Here is a 24,525-nt window from a genome sequence, read left to right as displayed (position 1 = left end):
TCCAGATTACCAGCAGGGCTAACGGTTAAAATAGACAGGTCAGGAGAGCTGCTGCACTGAGTCTGCTGGATACGGGGATCGAGGGAGAAGTCTTTGGTAAGGGTTTACATGAACACATTTATCTTTATAATGATATAAATTGTGGTTATGTGTATATGAAATAACGAATAACAAATGTAGCAGGGCATTAAATTACTGTTCATTTCTTTGCATTTTAACTTTGTGAACTATAAACTCATGCGTCTCCTCACGGTTTGTCTCATTTTGTGAGCCGACTGACAACAACAGTTGTTCGCTCCCCTTCTCCCCTGCTGGCCACGCCCACTCCTGCCCGATGCTCGCGGAGCTCCACGCCCATTAATCATGCATCTTTTCAAAAAATTCTGAAGTAGACTTTAACCGAAAGTGGGGAGTGTCATGGCCCTTTAAACTCCCACACCACGTTATTAAACTCCCATACCTCTGAGGGAGATTATGTTACCCGGTTTTAAAAATTAAAGGCATTTTAAAATAAGAACCAGAAACAAATGAAACTGGTCCCGTGGACTTTAGCGCCTGTTATCTTGTCAGTGTATGTAGTGTGTGTACAGAGCTTATGCAGCGCATCTCATGTGCCGGTTGGTGTGTGAGAGAGAAAGAGAGAGCGTGCGTAAAGGGCTCAAAGCCGGCATACACCCAAAAGCAAGATCATGTCGTTATAAATATTCCATTAACAATACTTATTGAAATATTTATACATTTACAGGGTGTTTATTGAGATTGTGTGATCTGTATAGGCTGTATGATCTATACACCAGCCAGCCTGATCTCAGCCGATCAGCGCGGTTCAAACTAAGATCAGCGGTTTAGCGTTGTTGTATTTGCAGCAGCTCTGCAATGGCTTTCCAGTCTCTGTGTTCAGTCACTACCATGATTAAAACCCAGACAGGCAGTCAGGTAATAGAGAGTGAACCAAAGCGCATTGGTGCAATTCAAATGTATCTAATGTTTTTTTTTTTTTTATTAACTTCTTTATTTAATTCAAAATTAAACCGTCTTAAAATGTAAATTCAAATTAATTGAAAAAAATCGCCGAGCCCTATCTTTACTTAATATATTATAAAAATATTAATTTATTCACATACTACAGGGACAGGACAGGCTACTCCTCCCAAAATGTACCAAAAAAAAAAAAGCGTATTATACCGTGATATTATACCGTCACCGTTCAAAAGATGAAAAATACCGTGATATTCATTTTAGGTCATATCGCCCACCCCTATTGGCTGATTAGAAATTTGCATTGATGAACAGTTGAACAGTACATAATAAAGTGCCTGGTGAGTGTATTTTGGTTATTTTACCTGCAAAACTAAGCTTTTTTTGCAGCTTGTAGGTCAATATTGTGATAATGCCGGTTGAAGGTTTCTTTTAATATATTTCCCAAATAATGTTTAACAGATTCATGAATTTTTCACAGTGTTTCCTATAATGTCTATTTCTTTTGGAGAAAGTCTTATTTGTTTTATTTTGGCTAGAATAGAAGCAGTTTTTAATTGTTTTAAACCCATTTTAGGGTCAATATTATTACAGAACAAACCACTGTTATACAATGACTTGCCTAATTACCCTAATTTTACCCTAACTAACCTAGTTAAGCCTTTAAATGTCACTTTAAACTGAATACCAGTGTATTGAAAAACATCTAGTCAAATATTATGTGCTAAAGATAAGATAATTATTAGATAAAGATAATTATTAGATAATTAGTTAATAAATCTATTATGTTTAAAAAAAGTGTTGGAAAAAAATGAAATTTCCATCAAACCAAAATTGGGGAATGAAATATTCAGGGGGCTAATAATTCAGGAGGGCTAATAAGTCTGACTTCAACTGTATCGTGATAAAAGATTAAGCAACTAATCACAACGAGAACATCTGATACCATCAGAAGCCAAACATACAGTTCTACCTTGTAGACGATGGAAAAAAGGTCTGTTTCACACACACACACACACACACACACACACACACACACACACACACACACACACACACACACACACACACACACACACACACACACACACACACACGTTCACACCACTTGAACCCCCACCAGACAGAGACCCAGACAAGAGTGCTTGCTTTTGCATTTCTTCAAATAGGTTTGTTTCCTACAGACCGTCCTCTAAGGAATCCCTCTTGTGTTTGGTCTCCGCGTGAGGTCGAGACCACAAAGAATAATTGCGTTTGTACCTGAGCGCAAACAGTACAGACCAGCAAACATCCATACGAAAGACAGCTTGGATCAGTATGCCGAGCGACAGGCGTGACTCTACAACAAGTGCCACGTTTCTAATGGACGCGGAAATGGGTAAAATGAGTTGAAACAAATGTCAGGGAACGCTCTCGGCAGGAACGTCTGGTCTGAAACATATTTGGGAATCATTCATTGCGTATCTAATCTCCTTCGCCCATATTAAAAGACTCTATTTTGGGAATATTATGTTATCAACATGTTGGCAACAGATGTATGTCAAAAGCACTGCAGCCCACAGGAACTGCAAATGTCACATTAGTCTACATGGTATCTGGAAAGCGCAGCTGTAAACCTGTGGAATCTCCCAATGGCTTTGACTGAAGGCTCTCCATATATTCACAATGACAGAGCTTCGTCCAAATTATCTCAGTATATCCATATGGAAACTGGGGGTTGAGGTGGAACAGCTGACGCTCAAGGAATGTTTAGGCTCCGTCGAGCATTCGTGACACGATGTTGTTGCTGCCGGCAAATTATTTTGACTTGCACTTTAAAATGAACACATTGATAACGATTATATCTGAATGCATGAGACTACTGGGGGACTGCTTGAATTGTTTGAAGTGCTCTGATTTACTTGAGAAAAACTCATCAATCATATCATATGTACAGTTGAAGTCTGAATTGATGTTGTGAATTTATTTTTCTTTATAAAATATTTCCCAAATGATGCTTAACAGATTCAGGAAATTTTCACAGTATTTCCTATAATATTTTTTCTGTTGGAGAAAGTCTTATTTGTTTTATTCCAGCTAGAATAAAAGCAGTTATTAATTGTTTTAAACCCACTTTAAGGTCATTATTATTAGCCCCCTTACAGGGCCATGAAACCCCTTCTTGTTTCAGCAAGGTGTTTTCACACCTCTACCTTGGAAAAAGTCAGGAAAGTGGGCGTGTCCAGCTCTGTTTAGGAGGGAGTGTCAGAGATCAAAAGAGGGAGGGTCTGTAAAACATTTGCATAAAAATGGGAGGGTCGAGCATGCGCTGATTTTCAGTCAAAACACACACACACACGCACGCACACACACGCACGCACACATGCGCACACACGCGCACACACGCGCGCACACACACACACACACACACACACAAACACACACACACACACACACACACACACACACACACACACACACACACGCGCACACACACACACACACACACACGCGCGCACACACACACGCGCGCACACACACACGCGCACACACACACATGCACATGCACACGCACACGCGCACACACACACGCGCACACACACACACACACACACACGCGCGCGCACACACACATGCACATGCACACGCGCACACACACACGCGCATACGCACACACACGCACACACACATGCGCAGATGTTTGTTTTTGTGAAAAGTGGGGACATTACATAGGTTTTCATTCATTTTATACTGACCAAACCGTATATTGTATTGCCCTCACCCCACCCCACCCCTAAACCCAACTATCACAGGAGACAGTGTGCAGCTTCAATGTCTGATTAAACTCATTCTGTAGGATTTATAAGCATTTTGAATGAGGACGTCACCAATGTCCTCATATTTCACCTCCTTACTCTAATACCTGTCATGCCCATGTCATTATACAGATTTGTGTCCTGATATGTCACAAAAACACATACGTCATTACATCAGTACATACGTCATTACATCAGTAACCGAAATATTTGGCAAATTATTAAATGCTGGACTTTAACTGCAGTTTGGCTCTTTCATTCAGGGAATTCATTCATGCCCCTCGTGACAAACGAGATATTTGATTCAAGGAGCTGCTCTAAGCGTGTATTTTTTAAGCAATGTTTGATACCGCACGGCGAATGAGAGAGAAAAAAAAAACTAAACTCCATGTGTGTTATTCCTGTCAGAAAATGCGGCGAAAGTCCTACACGACGGTAAGTTTGATTGTGGTGCTAACATGTTTACACTCGGTGTAATAGTTAGTTTGATACGAACTAACTTTGCCATCTGAATAAACAAAGACCACTGGCCTCCAACAAGAGTCGCGCCTTTATTAAAAGAAGACGAGCAGCAAATCCGGATTTCACCATTTCCAGATGAGAAAAGCTCTCGGGTTAACAATGTTGCCTAGACACATGTTGTTGTCGAGCGTTGCGTGCACTGTAATCCACACGTGAGTCCAGTTGTGATCTCATAGAGAGAAAATTAATACAAAACCTTCACTGCAGCAAATTATAAAAGCAACACTGCACGCTTGTTTTGCCAACACATCATGGCATCTCTCTGCTGTCTGAACACTGTAACATTAATGAATATTAATGAAGTTGCATAATAGAACGCGCTGATTGGTTTGAACCAAGCCTTATGCATGCGTCCTTCCAGGTGCACGCAGTAGAAAACATCTCACGGTGATGTGACATTAAACAGAAATGCCAACTGACCCAGCCGGGGCTCGAACCATCGATCTTCTTGTTTTGAGGCGACAGCGCTACCCACTGCGCCACCGTGACACCTAATTTACAATATTAACTCAGATTATTAGTATAGTAATAAGTAACACTAACTAATAGTATACTATTAACATGACTAACTCTAAAATGCCAAAAAGCACAATATTAAGATGTAAATTTAAGTCATTTAAGTCATCATAAATTTATGCAGTTTCATAAGCATTTTTCATTACTCATTTATTTATTATGTCAAAGGTTACACACACACACATACTCATATACACACAGACACACACACACATGCACACTCACACACTGTAAAAAATGTTACCTAGATCTAACTTATAAAAAGTGAGGCAAGTGGTTGCATCGGACGTTTTAGGTTGATTCAACTTCCAGCCTTTTTTAAGTATTTTAAACACTAAAACATTGCTTAAAACAAATGCAATAAAATTAAGTTGAGCCAACTAATATTTCTAAAATTACTCAAATCAGATAAACTTACTTTTTTTGTTAAACTTAACTTACTTATACATTGCTATATGTTGACTGTACTTATTTTAATTAAGTATTATGAACTTAATTATCTAAATAAAATTAACCATGCATATTTGATTTAAAATTAATAATTTAACCTTAGAAAATAAATCTTCGTTTCTATATTGTAAGCACAATATACACTAGGAAAAACAGATAAACAGACTTTCCTGTCAATAACAATTAAATAAGAATGGGAAGATGGATTAAAGACCATGACATGTATTCAATATCAATCAATGTTCCTTTTAATAGTGACTACAAAATAGGCCATTAATGTGGCTACACGTACACAATACATAAATAAAAACATTAATAATACCAGATCCTATTGAGAAATCATCTAAGGCAACTCAGTGAGGAGATTTGCATATTTTGATGAAGATTTAGGATGCATAATGTCCAGTCCCACAAAGAGTCTCTGATATATCTCAAATGTATACAGTTTTGATGGATACTTGTCGAGGACATCGGTAAGTCCAAACAGGAGCCATCATGCATTTGACAGGTTTGGCAAACCTCTGACAGTCCTATGATAATCCAAACTGTGTTGGGCTGATGGCAAATTTTTCTTGTGGGCAGCTGCATGCACCTCTGATTCCTCACAACTCTATTGGTAGAGACAAAAAGAAACAGGAGTTTAGGTGGTTGCTACCAAACAACATTAAATAGCTAAATACTAAATAGAAAATAACTACAAGTGAAGTTACAAAAGTGCAGTGAGAATGATGCATGGATGAAACACCTTAGTTTATCAGTTAAAAATTACCTTAGTAAGTTACCTTTAGTAAGTTTGGCAACTTATAAAGCATAAGAATGTGCATGCAATTTAGATAGTAAAACTGTTTGAAAATGGCTATATGAAAATTATAGAATACAAATTCTATAATTTAATCGTCATCTTCATTTTGCACCAAACTTTGCACGTCATAATACAAATTCTATTAAATAAATAAATAAATACATTGCCATTTTACAAATTACATTAAGGTTTACATAAATTTTTTGCTAAAGCTACATTTAATTGACTTTTTCTATAAATTTAATGTGACTGGCAAATGACAGTTCGGTGATTTAGTGTTATCAGTTAGCTTTATTGAAAGACTGACAGATAATAAGAAACTGCATTAGGATATTTTTTTTTTTACTGTTTTTACTGTTGCACACATAAAAAAAATCTTCAGATATCAAATGTAGGTTAATTCTATGGAGCCCACTATTGTTTGCAATTTTACCAATGTTTTACTTACCTGCAAATAATTATAGCTGTAATTGTATCTAATGTTTTTCTTACCTGGATGTGAAGTTTGAAGATCCACAGGTAACAAAATCACTTTGGTATCTAAAGACCAAGAACATGCATTTTAGAATGAGGTGCATACAGTTTAAATGGTTCTGTAAACATCAGTAAATGTAATTTAAGTTAAAATAAATTGTAAATCTGTAATTTATTCACTATGCAGCATTAAAAAAAACTTATGGAATAAATCTCTAAAACACAAACTTTAAGTTATACTTTCTCTTACGTTAAACACAAACTACTTAACTGTTGCATATGTTTCTGCATTTAATATCCATCCTTAATGTGCTGCTATAACTTAGGTGAGCTAACTTTAGCTAAGTTAGCGCTAACAAACTGAACCCCCACAGCCCGACCGCCCACCAGTGACCTTGTTAATCGGTTCTGTAACGTTAGTTATACCTACTATTTGTTTTAAAACTACTTTCACTATTTTTCTCAATAATATCACTTTTAATCGTTAGCATAAACTAGCGTTGGTTAGCGTTAGCCAACTTAGCTGTCCATGTGAGAGCAGTCTAACTGTTAACATACCTAAGGCTACAGTACAATTTACAAAGCTAAAACCTCACCTGCCTAGCGAAGACAGCAGTTTTGCATGACTTTACAATTATCATTCGGCTACATTTGCAACTTACCGTGTTAATCAGATCCGCTGCTGGGAGCAGTTAATGTCGACCATTGCAGAAGCTGCGTCTGCCTGCTAAATCCCGGGCAATGAAAAAGGAGTCACGCCAAACTATTAAAATCACGTTTTATGAACACCTGCCCACATCGACAGCTGCTCTAATAAATTGTCTGTGTCAACTCACTTTTATAACATTTATTCTACACAATAACCACGTAAAAAAATCTACTCAAATAAATTGCATTAGTTTTATTCAAAATATACAGTTATATAAAAACTGATATATTTTAAGTAAAGAGGAAGCAAATTTAATTTTTTTGGTATAAAACAAATAAAATTAACTAGATTGCAATTATTTAAAGTAGATAGAACCAACTTTGTGAGTGTAGCACTTTTTACAGTGCACACATTTAAGGCATATTAGGACTGTTGGCAAACTCAGCCCAATGGAATTACATCATAAACTGAAGTTCATCCATGTAGAATAGTGGTCCCACCTCAGAATGGATTTAGACCACTTTACAGCTCAAAAAAGGAGTGTAGCTTTACTAAATTATTCATTGAAGTACTTAAAAACTGCTTCACACTTTTTTGGCTTAAACACTTTCTGAAACAGTAGTTTGCTTTCATTGTAAATGTGCTAATACAAGTGAAATATGATCATAATTATATTTAAAAAAAGCAATGGCAATGTCAAAAGTGTTATTGAGACTGTAAATCAGGGCTATTCAATTGGCAGCCCGCGAGCCGAACCTGGCCCCGAGACAATTTGTTCCGGCCCTCCAAACAGTGTGACCAAGACATCTAAAATAAATTTAGTTCAGTCGAAAAATGTGTGTGTGTGTGTGTATAAATGGATGGATGGATGGATAGATGGATAGATGGATGGATGGATGGATGGATGGACGGAGGGACAGAGATAGATAGATAGATAGATAGATAGATAGATAGATAGATAGATAGATAGATAGATAGATAGATAGATAGATAGATAGATAGATAGATAGATAGATAGATAGATATGTATTATTTGTGTTGATATCATCAAATATTTAGAGTAGTAGTAATTGAAACCTTTTAAATTCAGTTATCAGATCTGTATGAGTTCAGTTAATAGTTAAGTTAATAGATCAGTTAATACGTTAAGTTAATCAAAACATTCCAAAAAAAAAAGTCCAAACAACTATGTAGCTACCCAAATGGTTTAGTATTGGTTCTAGCATTAGAGTTAAGTTAACAAAAAAAAATATAATTCATAAATTCATAACTGAACAGGTTTGAGATCTGCTTTATATAATCAGTTTATGAGTTACTTTTTTTTAACAAATTAGAAGTTAAACTTCTTTCATTTCGTGATTTTTGCTGTTCAGCTTTACAGTGTACATACATGCACACTGAAAAAAAAAGTTGTCTACAAAATTGTTGCAAACGATTTATTTGTGTTGAATTTAAGCAAACAAATTAAATTTAGTAATGTTAAACTTTATTTGTTTGTTTAAATCCAGCCAAATTACAAATTGTTTACAACCACTTAACTTAAAATATTTTAGTAAATTCAAGGAAACATCTTTGAATATTTTTTGTCAGTGCAGTTGAAGTCAGAAATATTTGCCCCCCTTTGATCTTTTTAAATATTTCCCAAATTATTTTTAACAGAGCAAGGAATTTTTCACAGTATGTCTGATAATATTTTTTTCTTCTGGAAAAAGTCTTATTTGTTTTATTTAGGCTAGAATAAAAGCAGTTTTTAATTTTTAAAAATACCAAAATTATAAGCCCCTTTTAACTATATTGTTTTTTGATAGTCTATAGATCAAACCATCATTATACAATGACTTGCCTAATTACCCTAATTTTACACTAATTCACCTAGTTAAGCCTTTAAATGTCACGAAGCTGTATAAAAGTGTCTTGAAAAATATCTAGTCTAATATCATTTTCTTTTATCAAGACAAAAATAAAATAAATCAGTTATTAGAGATGAGTTATTAAAACTATTATGTTTAGAAATGTGTTGAAAAAAATCTGCACTCTGTTACACAGCAATTGGGGGAAAAATACATTTGGGGGCTAATAATGCAGGGGGCAAATAATTCTGACCTTAATTGTATATCGTTATAGTTCTATATGGAAAATAATTAATCAAAACTCCATTTTTGCCATATCGTCGAAAATAAAAGCCACCGCATTGCATTTCACCATCATCTTCTGAGGCGCAGTTCATTTATTATAGAAGAAAGAAAAAGACCACAGCGTCTTCAACTGCACAAAACGGCATTTTTCTGTCTGATATTTTAAGGAATATTCCAGTTTTGTAAATGCGTTTCAATCTCATCTATGGATGAAAACAATAAGTGGCTTCAGCTTTCTCTAAAGTATCTCTTTAAGTACACTGTAAAAAATAAATCCGTAAAATTTACATTAGCTGTGGTTGCCAGTGTTTTACCGTTAAAAATACTGTACAAACCGTAAAATAAATTTCTCATTTTTACAGTAAACTACCGTATTTCATTAATTTATAGATGTAATATGTCTGTATTTTAAATTACCAGCACCTACACATCTTTTGTTACACAGATAGACACGTTAACACAGCCAGAAAGTTACACAATGAACTTACTGTATGCTCATCCCAAACAACTTTTCCCACAAGCATCATTGTATAGGAGGTGCTCAGTGTCATTCACACAGCTACTAAACACCAGTATGGTAACAGGCATAAAATTAAAGTCATAAAATAAACATTGTTTATCAACATCAGATGTAACATAAATCTCTAATGTACATAACTGATGGGGAAACAACTAAAAATCCATATTAATGTAAATAAAAAGCATAAAAAGTGACGTGCCATACAGGGAATTCTGGGAAAGTACGTTTACGGTTATTCGCCATATACATTAAAGTACTGTTAACCAGGTTACAGATTTTTACTGTAGCATTTTTACAGTCTTTTACCATTAAAATCACGGACATTTTTTACAGTGTAACTCTTACAAGTCTGGAAAATCTAAAAACATTTTAATTTTTGGGTGAACTATGCCTTTAAAAGCAAGAGGACGCAGTGTTTTCCTTCACTCCTTCAGAAATGTGCGTTTCTACCAAGAGACGATAATTTGAAATAATGTTTTCAATAATGTTTTCTTTTGCGTGCCTGTTCAAGGTCTATAATGTCATCCGTATATACAACTATGAACAGAATTCTGTTGCAAACAAAATTGAGAGTGAAAAACAAGACGGGTTTTGGACATTAAAGCGTCTGTGTGTGAAAACCACCACAGAGAGAAAAAGAAAAAAGCAGCGTTTCTTTCAAAGCCAAACCAGCCGAGAATCTTTGTTTTGAACATGAAGAAAGGCTGGAAGGCTCAACAGAGAAGTGGGCCCATTGTTCGCATGTGAATAGAAACACATTTACATTTGTTGTTTTTTTTTTTCTTGGCAGAAGCGTTCCTATGAAAATGACTTGCAACAGCCTCCATATTGCGAGGTGTTGTGCTGATTACTTCAGCAGGTAGTGAAAGATACAAATTAAGCAATGAGGCTCAAACTGCCAATAAAAATAGACGCACTATGAGCATCACGCTGTGCGTGGAGCATATTTAAACTCAGACTTACTGCGTAGGCGTTTCATGCTGAGCTTTACTGATGTTTCAGGTAGTTTAAGGTAATTTGCTACGTCTTTATAGCCTCAGATGAACTCAGCATGACAAGGAAAGTTTCCCACATCATCGCATTGTATTACTATTTTGCTGCTTGTTCAAAATACTCCATTTAAAATGAGCTGAAATAACACAAATGTTGAGATTTTTATTGGACAATTTTTTTTTTACTGTTTTTATTGATCATGATGATGATGATGATGATGATGATGAAAAGTAATTTTTTTCTCAACAAAATAAGGTCAGGGTCAAAATAAGATCATCTTGGTGTTATCCTAGAGTCAGATCTAAGTTTAATAGTCATGTCAAAGCATTAACTAAATCAGCATACTATCATCTCAAAAACATTGCAAGAATTTAAGTGCCACACACCTATGTAATGTAATGTGTATGTGTATTTATATAGCGCGTTTATTGTGTATAGCCATACACCCAAAGCGCTTCACAATCATGAGGGGGGTCTCTTCACACCACCACCAGTGTGCAGCATCCACTTGGATGATGAGACGGCAGCCACAGGACAACAGCGTCAGTGCGCTCACCACACACAAGCTATTGGTGGAGTGGAGAGAGAGTGATAGAGCCAATTCGGTGGAAGGGGATGATTGGGAGGTCATGATCGTATGGGCCGATAGAGGGACTTTGGCCAGGACACCGGGGTTACACCCCTGCTCTTTCACGAGAAGTGCCATGGGATTTTTAATGACCACAGAGAGTCAGGACCTCGGTTTAACGTCTCATCTGAAAGACGGCGCCCACTGACAGTGTAGTGTCTCCTTCACTTTTACTGGGGCATTAGGACTCACACAGACCACAGGTTGAGCGCCCCTTGCTGGCCTCACTAACAGCAACCTAGTGTTCCCTAGTGGTCTCCCATCCAGGTACTGACCAGGCTCAGCCCTGCTTAGCTTCAGTGAGTAACCGGTCTTGGGCTGCAGGGTGATATGGCTGTGGCCAAACACCTGCCTTATTTATTTCGGTTGAATTGGACTAGAGTTCGTTTTCCCTGTTGGTCCGGTTGGTTTGGGCAGGTGAGAATGCAGCAATCGTACTCGAGTGCGCACCAAAAGCGGACCAAAAAAGTGTACCGAGACCTGCTTGAAGAGCTGGTCTCGGTACGCTTTCAAACGAACCCTGGAGCGGTTCGTTTGTGGTGAGAATATGATCCGAACTAAAACAGACCCAACCGCAAAAAGTACTGCACCTTTTGGACTAATCCAGCTGCTGTAGGCCGATGTAGAGAGAGAGAGAGGGAAAAACATTACCTGATGGATCGTTGGTAATATTTTCGCAAGATGAGCATGTCGCAGTTTAGCTAAATTAATTCAAGTCTCCTCCTGAAGTGACGTGCGATGCATTAAAACATTGTTTTCCAGCCACAAACACTTCATTCTCCAAATGTGTAGTTTGTCTAAAGCAGGGATACAATCAGTCAGTGCAGTCGTCCTTCCAGAGAAAAAAGCGATATTTTGTGTCTGCCGGTTTGTTTGGTTCATTGACATTTTCCCGCACGTGAATTCTGACCAATCAATAAGCAGTTTAGGAACTATGCTCAACAACATCTGGCCAATGAGAGATGTGGATTTTGTCACATGACTGCATTTTGGTTCTTTTCAAATGGTTCGGACCAAAGGCAGCAGTGTGGTGTGAAAACGAGATGTAGAGCTACGCATCGATGAATTTGCTCTTCAGTGTTTGGACTCTCAGTGATGATTTAAACCACACTGAACTGAGCTAAACTGAACTGAACTTAAACACTAAAAACAGAACTACCCTGATCCAGTTACTAAGACCATTTATGTGAAGCTGCTTTGACACAATCTACATTGTAAAAGCGCCATACAAATAAAGCTGAATTGAATTGAATTGCCCTTGGTCCGGACCAAATGAAGCAATCTACTGATGTGAAAACACCCTTAGATGCTTTGTTTTCCGTGAAGACTCATTGAGAAACTTGTTCATGCTTTTATCAGCAGCAGGATGGATTACTGTAATGGACTCCTCCTCACTGTCCTTTCCAAAAAGACAGGTTACGTAATTCACACTGCAAGGTTTAGTGCTCGAATCTGATATCTGTTCATAGTCTTATAAATGAGGCTGTTACACAGGTCTGTGTTATTTAATTCAGTTATTTAATTGTTGCATGTTGCGCTTGAGTTACAGGTGGAGTTTTTCTACCCGGCTTGTCCAGGATTGGATGACGCCTGTGATGTCACTGGAGATTCCCAATATATAACGGTCCATTCGTACAGGGCTTCAGCGTCAATGCTTGACTGAATGCGGGTCTGAAGTTGGGGCTAACGCGATCATCATAGCAGCGTCAGCCAATAAAATTCAGTCAGCAATAGGCCACTGTCTAGCTGGTGTATTTGCATACAGCGATCTGATTGGCTGACGCTTCCGCCGGCACTTGAAAAATTGAGCTAGTCCCAACTTCTGCAGCGAGCAACGCCTCTGAAGCGGCGCCGACGGATCCACAATGCAGTTCGGCAACACCTGACGTCACCCATCCAAAGTGAATGGGAAGTGTTGACGCTGACGCCCCGTGTGAATGGCACGTAAGGCTGACAGCAATGGCGGCTTAGTCTCTCGGTCTCCCTCAGCTCGGGGGTGGCTTGCGCTCAGGCGGTCTGGCTGGCGGTGCTCTGCATGCCAGGCGATCCATCTACATGCCGCTCTCTTTAGTGTTTTGTTCTTGTTAAACCTTTTGATTCTTTAGTTCTTAATGTGTTAACTAGTTTGCTTATTTTAATACTTTGTTTATGTAGCCGGTAGTGAATTATTTTTGATAGACACGTTTTGGTATTTATTTCGTTTAGCGAAGGTAAGCAGTGGCCCGGAAGATGCACCTGTTTTTTTATTTCTTTCAAAGGAGTTGTAGGTAAGATCTGTCCATTTGAAAACAATGATAGTCAGAGACCTGTTTTCCTTAGCTGTCCTACCAGTCCACTTGATTTTTGTTAATGTTTTGTCTTCTTAGAAAAATTAAAGAGTATTGACGGGACATCAATTTATTAATTTAAGTGTCTGTGTCCTTTCATATGTTCGGCTCAAACCTTGACTGTTGTTATTATTTGGGCCAGTTTTGGGCCATAACAGTGGCCGATATCAGATTTGCAGTGTGAACAGATCATGGTCCTAAACTACCCCGCATGCGCAAAAGTACAATTATGGACAGCACAAAATGTCTGATTATGCACACAATGTATGAAGCAAGAACATTGTCAGATCTTATGATTATTGCCCTTTTCACAGACAACCGTGGTGTATTTCATGAGCTGTAGGGTTGTGTTGAACTGCAGTTTTTATATTATTTTTATTTTACATAATTTTTATTTTATTTAATGTTGTTTCTTATTTAATTTCTCTCATTTGATTTTTTTACTTACATTTTTATTCATTTAATTTTGTGTTTTATTTCATTTTATATTATTATTAGTACTATTATTATTATTTGTTTGTTTTTTTATTTGTTTTTATTTATTATTTCAATTTATTTTATTTAATATCTTATTTTCTTAATTTATTGTAATTTATTTTCTTATTAATTTTTTCAATAATATTTTTTATTTTATTTTATGTATTTATATATTTTTTTATTTCATTTTTAATATATATATATATATATATATATATATATATATATATATATATATATATATATATATATAATTTTTTTATTATCTTTTTTTATTTAACTTAAATATACTATTTAATTCATCAAATTTGATTCCTAATTTAGTAAATTTTTTTATTATTGTCTTATTTTATTTCTTATTATACATTATTTTGTTCTAAATTTATTTTATTTTATTTCTTACTTTTTGTATTTAATTTAATTAAAAAAATATATGCTTTATTTACTTTTATGTATTTATAAAAAATATTTAATTTAATTTGATTCATTATTTTATTTATTTATTTATTTATTTATTTTTTAAAATATTTTTTTAGGTCACTTTTTGTTTAATAAATGTGTTTGCTGCTTTATTTTTATTTCTGATTACATTTTTTTAAATTTAATTTTATTTATATTTTTCATCAATTTTATTATTTGATTTAATGAATTTATTTAATTTTAATTAATTTAATTTTATGTCTAATTTTATTTAATTTTTATATGTAATTAAATTTTACTGCTTTACTTAAAGCGCTTTATATACACATCCTCTGATATGGATGAAGCATTTAAGAGATGATGCATCTTTTTAAAAAGAGATGCATATTTAACCTAACACCTCACAGACTGTAAATAGAAACTGTTGAACTGCAGTTTTCTACTGAGCTGTCTGACATTAACACACAGTAAATTGCAGAAAAGCGGCACTTTTACTGTGATCTTGAGACTGCATGTAGACGGAGCGCACAAGGTCAAACATTACCACAGACTGATGCAACACAACTATACATTGTCAGCATTAACAAAGGCCTTGTTAAAAGAGTGTAGAAGGATCAAGGCGGCGCGTGCTACATGCTAAGTATCTGAAATGAGCCGAGCGGCCAGAAATCGATGTGTTGATGGATTCTGAAGGTGTTGTTTTTCAGCGCTGTACTTTACCTGTGTCACGGGGTCAGTTAGCAGCATGTCTACAGTGCACTAAGAATAAAACTGCACAGCGCTGCTTTTCTGAAAAGATGCAGTTACTGGAGCTGCGGAAAAGATATGGAAAGTTTGGAAAGGCATGAAATAACTCTTATTTTATTTTACTTCTTTTTATTTTATTTTCAATTTTCTTATTCACACACACACACACACACACACATATATATATATATATAATATATATATATATTTTACAACTTTTTATTTAAATTAATTGTAATCCTTATTTAATTTTTTTCTTTCTTTTTTTATTTTATTTTATTTCTTATTGTATTATAATTAAATTAATTTCTTATTTATTTTATATTTCAATTTATGTACTTATTTTATTTGATTTAATTGTGTTTATTATTTTATTTCATTTTTAGGTCATTTTTAATTTAATTTATTTTAATGTTATATATATATATATATATATATATATATATATATATATATATATATATATATATATATATATATAGTTATTTTTTTTTTATTATTTTTTTATATTTTTATTAATTAATTCTTATTATTTTTTTCATTTTTTGTTTAAATATTAATTAATTAACTTATTTAATTTGTTTTAACATTTAAATTTATTCAATATTTTTTATTATTAAATTACATTTTAGGTCATTTTCCTTCTGTCAACTATTTTACTTATTTTATTTTATTATTTTATTTCATTTTAGTTCATTTTTAATTTTATTTATTTTAAATAATTTTTTTTATTTTATTTCGTAATCCATTTTATTGCTTGTTTTAATTCTTGTTTAAATTTATTTATTTATTTATTTATAATTTTTAATTTAATTTCTTATTTTTTTATTTTGTTCAATTCATTTATTTTTATTTAATTTAATTAATTTTATTTTTTCCCCATTTCATATTAATTCTTTTTTTAATAAATGTAACAATTTTTTATTTATTTTGTTTAATTTCATTTCTTATTTAATTTCAGATATTTATTTTATTTCATTTTATTTATATTTCAATAATTGAATTAATTTATTTTTAATAATTTTTATTATTTTTTAATTACATTTTTAGGTAATTTTCATTCCAATTAATTTCATTTATGTTTGTTTATTTTACTTTACTTTCTTATTTATGTAATTGATAATTTTTATTTCATTTCATTTGATTTCTTATTTCATTTCCTATTTAATTTATTTCAATTTTGTTTATTTTTCATTTAATTTCATCCTAATTTATTTTATTTAATTTTTAATTTTCTTTTTTTTTTTACTTCAAATAGTAATAATAATAAAGTTTAAGCACATTATAATAACCCAGGTGGTGTTAATTTGGTTTTTCTACACCATCAGATATTTTTACAGTTTCTAAAGTCATCAATTCACTTATGTTTAATAGATTAGCCTTTATTAATTACACATTTGACACGACAGTACACTATCTGATCGTTTTGAGACCTAAAGCTATAAGCAAGGAGGAAAAAAATAATAATATTCATGTGAGAAATCAGCAGAAAATGCAGACTGAGCAAAAAGTTCATCAAATTTTGACCTTGAACTAAACAAAAACCTATATTAATACTGCAACATGGCTGACTAAGAACAATCAGAACAACAATAATGCATTAAAACTAACAATCACAAGCCATTAGATCAGAACTTTGCATGTAAAGTACACTATTAATTGGTAAAAAAATAAATAAATAAAATAAAACCCATCAAGTCCAACTGAGAAAAAATGCATAAAAAAGCTGCACACATGACTAATCAGCTGCAGTGTAGCGCTGGGCCTGCGGATGGCACTGCAGCACTTTGACGCACAATCAGATCCCTCCTGTTTTCTCTTTCACCCGTTTCGTTTTTCTTCTTATCACTTTTTTTCTTGCCTCCTCTTCCTAATCTCTCGACTTCTCTCTCATATACAGATACAAACAAACCCAGAGGACAAAACACACTGGACTGACCTGTCTATGGTTATATTTTAATTAGCGTGTTTTTTTCTGCAGCATTCAGGTTTAGCTTTGGCATGCAGAAGAAGAAGAAGATGATGATGATGATGATGTGGGTGTTTGTTACAGTAGTGGATCCTGCCAGTGTGGAATACTGTACCCCACAGCTCCAGATCATTTCATCATCCTCTTTCTGTTCAACAGATTTGGCTGTGCTGAATCCAACACGAGCTCATTGTAATAAGGGTTTCAGTCTAGATCTGCTGTGGAACTGCTAGTGTTGTCAAAAGTATTGAGTTTGGTAGCACTGGGAGTTTTAAATTGTTCATTTCCCCCGAATACTTGGATGCTGTTGGGAGCGTATTTATGCACAGCTGATTGGCCATTGTGTTTTCTAGCTCAACAGAATTAAATGTGGTTGGCTGTAAAGCATACCGGTCAACCATCCTGTTTTTCCAGGATTCTCCCGTATTTTACATTTCTATCCCGCTATCATCCTGTAATGGCATTTTCCCATATTTCTCCCATATTTTCAGCCTTTCTCTGAAGGGTGTCAATAAACATTAAAGATTCGATCCTTCCTATACGCAACCCATACCGCCGAACCACCAGGGGACGCCCCTTGCTTTTAACTGAGAGTCTGTTCTGTGCTTTCCTTTTAGTTAGACATGAAAACACTTTAAAATAAATATAAAAACAGCAGGATTCCCTTTTTCTTTTCATTTATTTTGTTTAAATATTTATTTATTTAATCTATGTTTTAAAAATTAAATTACATTTATTTGATATTTTATTATTATTAACTTACATTTTAGGTCATTTTCATTTCAACTGTCAACTATTTTATTTACTTTAATTTATTATTTTATTTAATTTTAGGTCATATTTTTTTATTTATTTTACATTTTAATTTATTTAATTTTATTTCTTGTTTTTTCTTATTTAATTTAATTTTGTTCAATTTATTTACTTTTATTTAATTTAATTTAATTTTTTTTCCATTTTATATTATATGTTTTTCAAATAAATAATTTTTTTATTGCATTTAATTTAATTGAATTTCATATATTTTTTCACACTTTGAAATAAATATACGGCAGGATTCCCTTTTCCCTTTCATTTTTTTTGTTTAAATATTTATTTATTTGTTTAATTTATGTTTTTAACATTAAATTATATTTGTTCATTATTTTATTATTATTAAATTACATTTTAGGTCATTTTCATTTCAACTGTCAACTATTTTATTTACTTTAATTTATTATTTCATTTTAGGTCATATTTAATTTAATTTATTTAAAATTTTTATTTTTTAAATTTTATTTCGTATTCCATTTTATTTTTTGTTTTATTTCTTATTTCATTTTATTCACTTATTTATAAATTATTTAATTTCTTATTATTTTTTATTTTGTTCATTTTATTTATTTTTATTAAAATTTTTTTCCATTTCATATCAATTATTTTTTTCAATAAATTTAATTTAAATTTATTTTATTATCGTATTTCATTTAATTTAATTTCTTAATTTCATAAATTTATTTTATTTTATTTATTTATTTTTTCATTTTATTCATATTTCGTAAATTTAAGCGAATTTAAGACTTTTTAGGGTGTTATGTATTTTCTTTAAATAATTAAATAATATAAAAATAATATAAATAAATAAATATCTTACGTAGTGAGGCTTTTTGATTATTTTTGTGTGTGTATTGCATGTATATTGCTGTTCTCTTTGCCTTTATCTTCAAATAGGTTTCATCATTGCGCACAGGTGCCGGGAATCAGGTGCCAGCCAGCACGTGGAGGCCGGTGAAGACAATTTAAACCAGACTGGATCGTCCTTCGGAGAGTCTCCTCTCTCCCGGCTTGTGTTGTTTGTTTTGTGGAGTAGAAACTGTGTTGTATTTTACTCTGCAATATTGTTAAAAGTGAATGCTGTGTGTTGACTTTGAGATCTTTACGGAGACACGTGTGCGGAGGAGGGTGGCTTTTTGTTTTATTACTTTTACCTCATGTTTTGTGGTTAGTAGGGAGGACAGTGAATGTTATTTTATTTGTTTAATTTCATGTTCAGGTAAGAGGGTTAAAACTTAGCTGTTGAGTTGTGTTTATTTTAACATTTACCGCCGCAATCTTTTTATTGTCTCCTTTTTAAAATTTAAACGTCAAATAAATTTGACTTTACATTATTTCCTTGGTCATTCGTCGTTGTTGTTGTTGTTTTTACTTTTAGACGGGAGATGAGACTCCGGGCTCCGAGTTCTAATTATTTTAATATTATTTATTGTTACGGGTCTGGCTTGCTGTGTGGAGCCAAGCAAGGTTGGAGTTCATAACATAAGGCCTAAAATTAAAAAAAATGTAGACTTAAGACTTTAAGACCCAGCGGAAACCCTGATGATCAGACACTCTTCATAGTGATAAATAGACGTTGTTTAAGTGTTTAAGCGGAGCAAAAGTCTAGGGCTGTTTCTTAACACCAAGTACGCAAAGTTCGGACTTGCGTCCTTGGAAGTTCAGACTTGGAAGAACGAACTCCTGAGGATGCGAAGACACAAGTCGGGTACTTCTTCAAATGGAACAGCAGTGTACTTTATAACGTCACTTACCTCACCATGGATTCATCAGTTTCACTGTACATTAACAATAAAATCATTTAATTAATATTATATTAATATTATAAATCTACATGTTTGATTTAAGAAAATGTACACATATATTCATAAAATAGTTAATTAAAATGAGTTATTAAACACAGACACACGTCTTTGATTATCAGATTTATTAAACTACAATGGTAATTTTACCCACAATAGGAAATAAAGACATACATGATAAGAAATAAAGATTACGTCAAGCAATTTGGTGAAAGACAAACAGCGTATAACATGGTAACATAATTAAAGACAATTATAAAAAGGTAACAAAATAACACTGCCAAAATAATACAGCTGAGAACAAATAATAGATTTATAAGACCAAAAACTGTCCTTTAGATATTCACAAGATGTCTTAAATATCATGTTTTAACTACAATGGAGTGATGAGATCCAGCGGTGTGTCCGGGATGGCCTGGCCGAAGTAAAGCTGCTCTGGCGGGGGAGCTGATGACGGAGCTCCCGCTGGCAGGCTGGAAGTCGGAGTCCGCATAAGCTGAGCCACATGGTTAAAGAAGCGCTATCTTTGTGAATAAACCGTCGATTCGAGTTTAAAACAACGACATTCTCGCCTGAAAAACTCTTAAAACTTTATTTTGTGACACAGTAAAGGAGTATTTTTAATACCGTGCGGGTTTCCTCCTCCGCCATTAGCGCTTGCTGGTTACGCTGCAATGCATTCTGGGATACATGAGCTTCGCAAGTTCGCACAAGTCACCTCTCGATGCATCCTTGGCCAAAGGGGCAGAGCAAGTACAAATCCGGGAATTTCATGTGTACTTGGAAAGATGTGAACCTTAGAATTGGAACAGTACTTTGGCGACGGTTGATGACGTTTCACGAGGACACAAGAACGCAAGTACAGAAAAAAACGCATATTGAGAAACAGCCTGGGTTTTGAGTGTGTGTTTGAACAGAGACATATACACATAATTAATAATAATAACATCTAAAGATGTCGATCTTGGTGGGGTTTAACAAAGAGAAAATGAGTGTGATTCGGCGTACGTAATGTTTCATACATCTGAATTTTTTACTTGTTACATGTTTTAGTATGATTTCAAGTATGAAGTTAGTAGTATGAAGTCTTCGTACATGAGGCCCCAGGACTTTTCCAGGTTTTGCATGACCGTATAAACTCTGCCTCTGGTGTAATATTAGAATCGTGCAACAAAATGCATCCAGAGCAATGTATTTTACATTTTGCAATCCATATTCTGGAGCCAACTCAGCTAAAAAAGCTTTTCTTAGATTTTTGAAGAGAATTTCTCTTTAAAACAAGCAAAATAATCTGCCAAGATAATAAGCAGAACAATATTACCTTCATTCACTAAGCGGTTTATTTAGCTTTTTTTTAAGGAACGACTCACTTCTTTTTCACTCATCAATTCTGAAAACAAGACAATATTTTTTACTCGTCTAAAAAAATGCTTCTTGGTTAAAAAAAGTAGATATTTGGACTAGAAACAAGATAAACTCTAAGAAAGAAAAGCATATTTTTACAGTGATGTGATTTTCACAAGAGCTGCTGGCACCGAGAGTCATTATTCTGCCACTTGATCATTATTGTTTTGTGTACACAGGGTGAAATAACAAATGACAACAGCAGACACCTGTGCACAAATGAAGCTTGAACTCGTGTCTGTGGGTGTTTCCGACACTTTCCCCTCGTTTACACTCGGCACAAGAAGCGAAATATTAATTAACCTGAGGATCTTTAGAGGCTGCAAAAAAATGATATCCATTTAATAACTGGCAACCCAAACGTCATTTCAGGATGCTGGAGATCATTTTAACCATGCGCCTTAATCTGGTCATGAAAAAAGTTACACGGGTCAAAAGGTCAAATGCTTAATAACAACCCTTTAATTTACAGTTCGCTAACCTCATTGATGTTTACAAAAAACTAAATATATTATATTTATTATGAGATGTCAGATGTTGTTAGCATTGTGGCGTCACAGCAAGAAGGTCACTGGTTTGAGTCCCGGCTGGGTCATTTGGCGTTTCTGTGTGGAGTTTGCATGTTCCCGCTGTGTTGGCATGTGTTTCCTCCGGGTGCTCCGGTTTCCCCCACAGTCCAAACACATGCGCTGTAGGGAAATTGATTACCTAAATTGGCATGGTAGTGTTTGAGTGTATGTTTGAATTTGAGTGTATGAGTGTTTCTCAATATTGGGTTGTGGCTGGAAGGGCATCCGCTGCGTAAACCATATGCTGGAATAGCTGGCGGTTCATTCCACTGTGGTTACCTCTGAAATAGAGACTAAGTCAAAGGAAATGGATTTATTGATTTATCCATAGAAGGATAGACTGAAGGGTTAATACCACAATAGTCTGCTGAAAATTGTGATAGCATGTTATACAATGGGAATAAACACTAATATATTATAATGATTCTCAGAGATTCGTTGTAAACATACAGATTTTAAGATCCTAGTTTTTCTTTTTCTTAGTAACATTAAGATACTACTGTAATATTTATTTATACTATGAAAATTTTTTCCTGACTTTTTTTAATGCATGCCTTTATACACTCGCTGGCCACTTTATTAGGTACACCTGTCCAACTGCTTGTAACGCAAATTTCCAATCAGCCAATCACATGGCAGCAATAATGCATGCAGACATGGTCAAGACGATCTGCTGCAGTTCAAAGCGAACATCAGAATGGGGAAGAAAGGGGACTTAAGTGACTTTAAGCGTGGCATGGTTGTTGTTGCCAGACGAGCTGGTCTGAGTATTTCAGAAACTGCTGATCTACTGGGATTTTCACACACAACCATCTCTAGAGTTCACAGAGAATGGTCTGAAAAAGAGAAAGCGGCAGTTCTGTGGGTGCAAATGCCTTGTTGCCAGAGGTCAGAGGAGAATGGCCAGACTGGTTCCAGCTGATAGAAAGGCAACAGTAACTCAAATAAGCACTCGTTACAACCGAGCTCTGCAGAAGAGCATCTCTGAACACACAACACATCAGCAGACTATTGTGCGAATCATCTCAGACTGGTTTCTTGAACATGACAATGAGTTCACTCTACTTAAATGGCCTGCACATTCACCAGATCTCAATCCAATAGAGCACCTTTAGGATGTGGTGGAACGGGAGATTGGCATCACGGATGTGCAGCCGACAAATCTGCAGCAACTGCGTGATGCTGTCACGTCAATAAGTTAAAAATGTTATATTATTCAATCATATTTCTTGTTATTTAATTTCATTACATTTTATTTGATTGTATTTAATTGAGTTTTATGTTCTTTTAACATAATGTATTTGTATTTAATTGTATTTCATTTCATTTTTAAGTAATAAAACCAGACAGTTTAAGCACACTATAATAACCCTGGTGGTGTTAATTTGGTTTTTCTACACCATCAGATATTCTAACAGTTTCTAAAGTCATCAATTCACTTATGTTTAATAGTAGATTAGCCTTTATTAATTACACATTTGACACGACAGTGCACTATCTGATCGTTTTGAGACCTAAAGCTATAAGCAAGGAGGAAAAAATAATTATGCGAGGAAGCAGAAGAAAATGAACTGTGCAAAAAATGACCAAGTCCTTGAACTAAAAAATAACTATATTAACCTTGCTGTTGTGTTCGGGTCAAATCTGACCAATTCACAACTTAAAACATTCATAAATATGGTGTTTTACATCTGATTGCCTCAAGGCCTTATGATATCCTCCACACTGTGCACTTGAACATATAAAAGTGATGATCATCTCCTTCATTCAATTTTGAATGTTTTAATCAACCTTGTTTCACCTGTGGTGTCCCCGTCAAAAGTGACCGCCATAGGAAATGAATAGGTATCCCGACAACTCTATCTCTGGGTGTAGCAGAAGCACTTTTAGTTTAGCTAAGCATCAATTATTTTATTGCATTAGACCAGGGGTGTCCAAACTTAGTCCTGTAGGGCCGGTGTCCGGCAGATTTTAGCTTTTACTTGCCTCAACACTCCTGGAAGGATGTTTCTAGAAAGCCTAGTAAGAGCTTGATTAGCTAGCCCAGGTGTGTCTGATTGGGGTTGGAACTAAACTTTGCGGGACACCGGCCCTCCAGGACCGAGCTTGGACATGCCTGGATTAGACCATTAGCATCTCGCTCAAAATTTACCAAAGTCTGTGTCCATGCTCCCCGTCTATATCCTCAGTCACTATTCCCTATATTAGTATACTAATGTAGTCCAATTGAAGGACTGAATGAAGTTCAAGCACTCGATACACTGGAAAGTATACTGTTTTGTTTGTGCTTTGCTGGTTGATAAAACATTTTCTGATGGATTAAAATTAAAAATGACTTTGGTCAGATCCTGTGATAGTTATTTTAGTGAGCTTTCTATTAGTTACCAAACAAAGTATTTTGATTTCTGTCATCTATTGTTCATCTTGTAATACATTTTCAGCGCCTAATTGTATTTTCACTGCAGTTATTTTATGTCTAATTCTGTAAATTCATGTTAAACACTACTTTGAGACATTGTTCACAGCTAAATTTGA

The 24,525-nt window shown here is 34.4% G+C and overlaps 3 long non-coding RNA genes across 10 annotated transcripts in view; 1 reads left to right on the top strand and 2 right to left on the bottom strand.

The window, feature by feature from the left end:
- The window catches only part of LOC141377613 (uncharacterized), a 317,233-nt gene that overhangs the window by 114,306 nt on the left and 178,402 nt on the right, over positions 1-24,525 (bottom strand). The window lies entirely within an intron of this gene.
- The window catches only part of LOC137487628 (uncharacterized), a 545,963-nt gene that overhangs the window by 492,985 nt on the left and 28,453 nt on the right, over positions 1-24,525 (top strand). The gene's annotated exons all lie outside the window — the stretch shown is intronic.
- LOC141377474 (uncharacterized) lies at positions 5,487-7,273 on the bottom strand. Its single transcript, XR_012389632.1, has 3 exons — positions 7,200-7,273; positions 6,556-6,603; positions 5,487-5,871 (listed from the first exon to the last, which is right to left on the bottom strand). It is a non-coding gene; the product is annotated as an uncharacterized lncRNA (long non-coding RNA).

Source organism: Danio rerio, chromosome 14 (genome assembly GCF_049306965.1).
Source record: "Danio rerio strain Tuebingen ecotype United States chromosome 14, GRCz12tu, whole genome shotgun sequence".
NCBI classification, from domain to species: Eukaryota; Metazoa; Chordata; class Actinopteri; order Cypriniformes; family Danionidae; genus Danio; species Danio rerio.
Note: the sequence above shows the minus strand (reverse complement) of the source record. Positions and strands in the feature narration are given on the sequence as shown.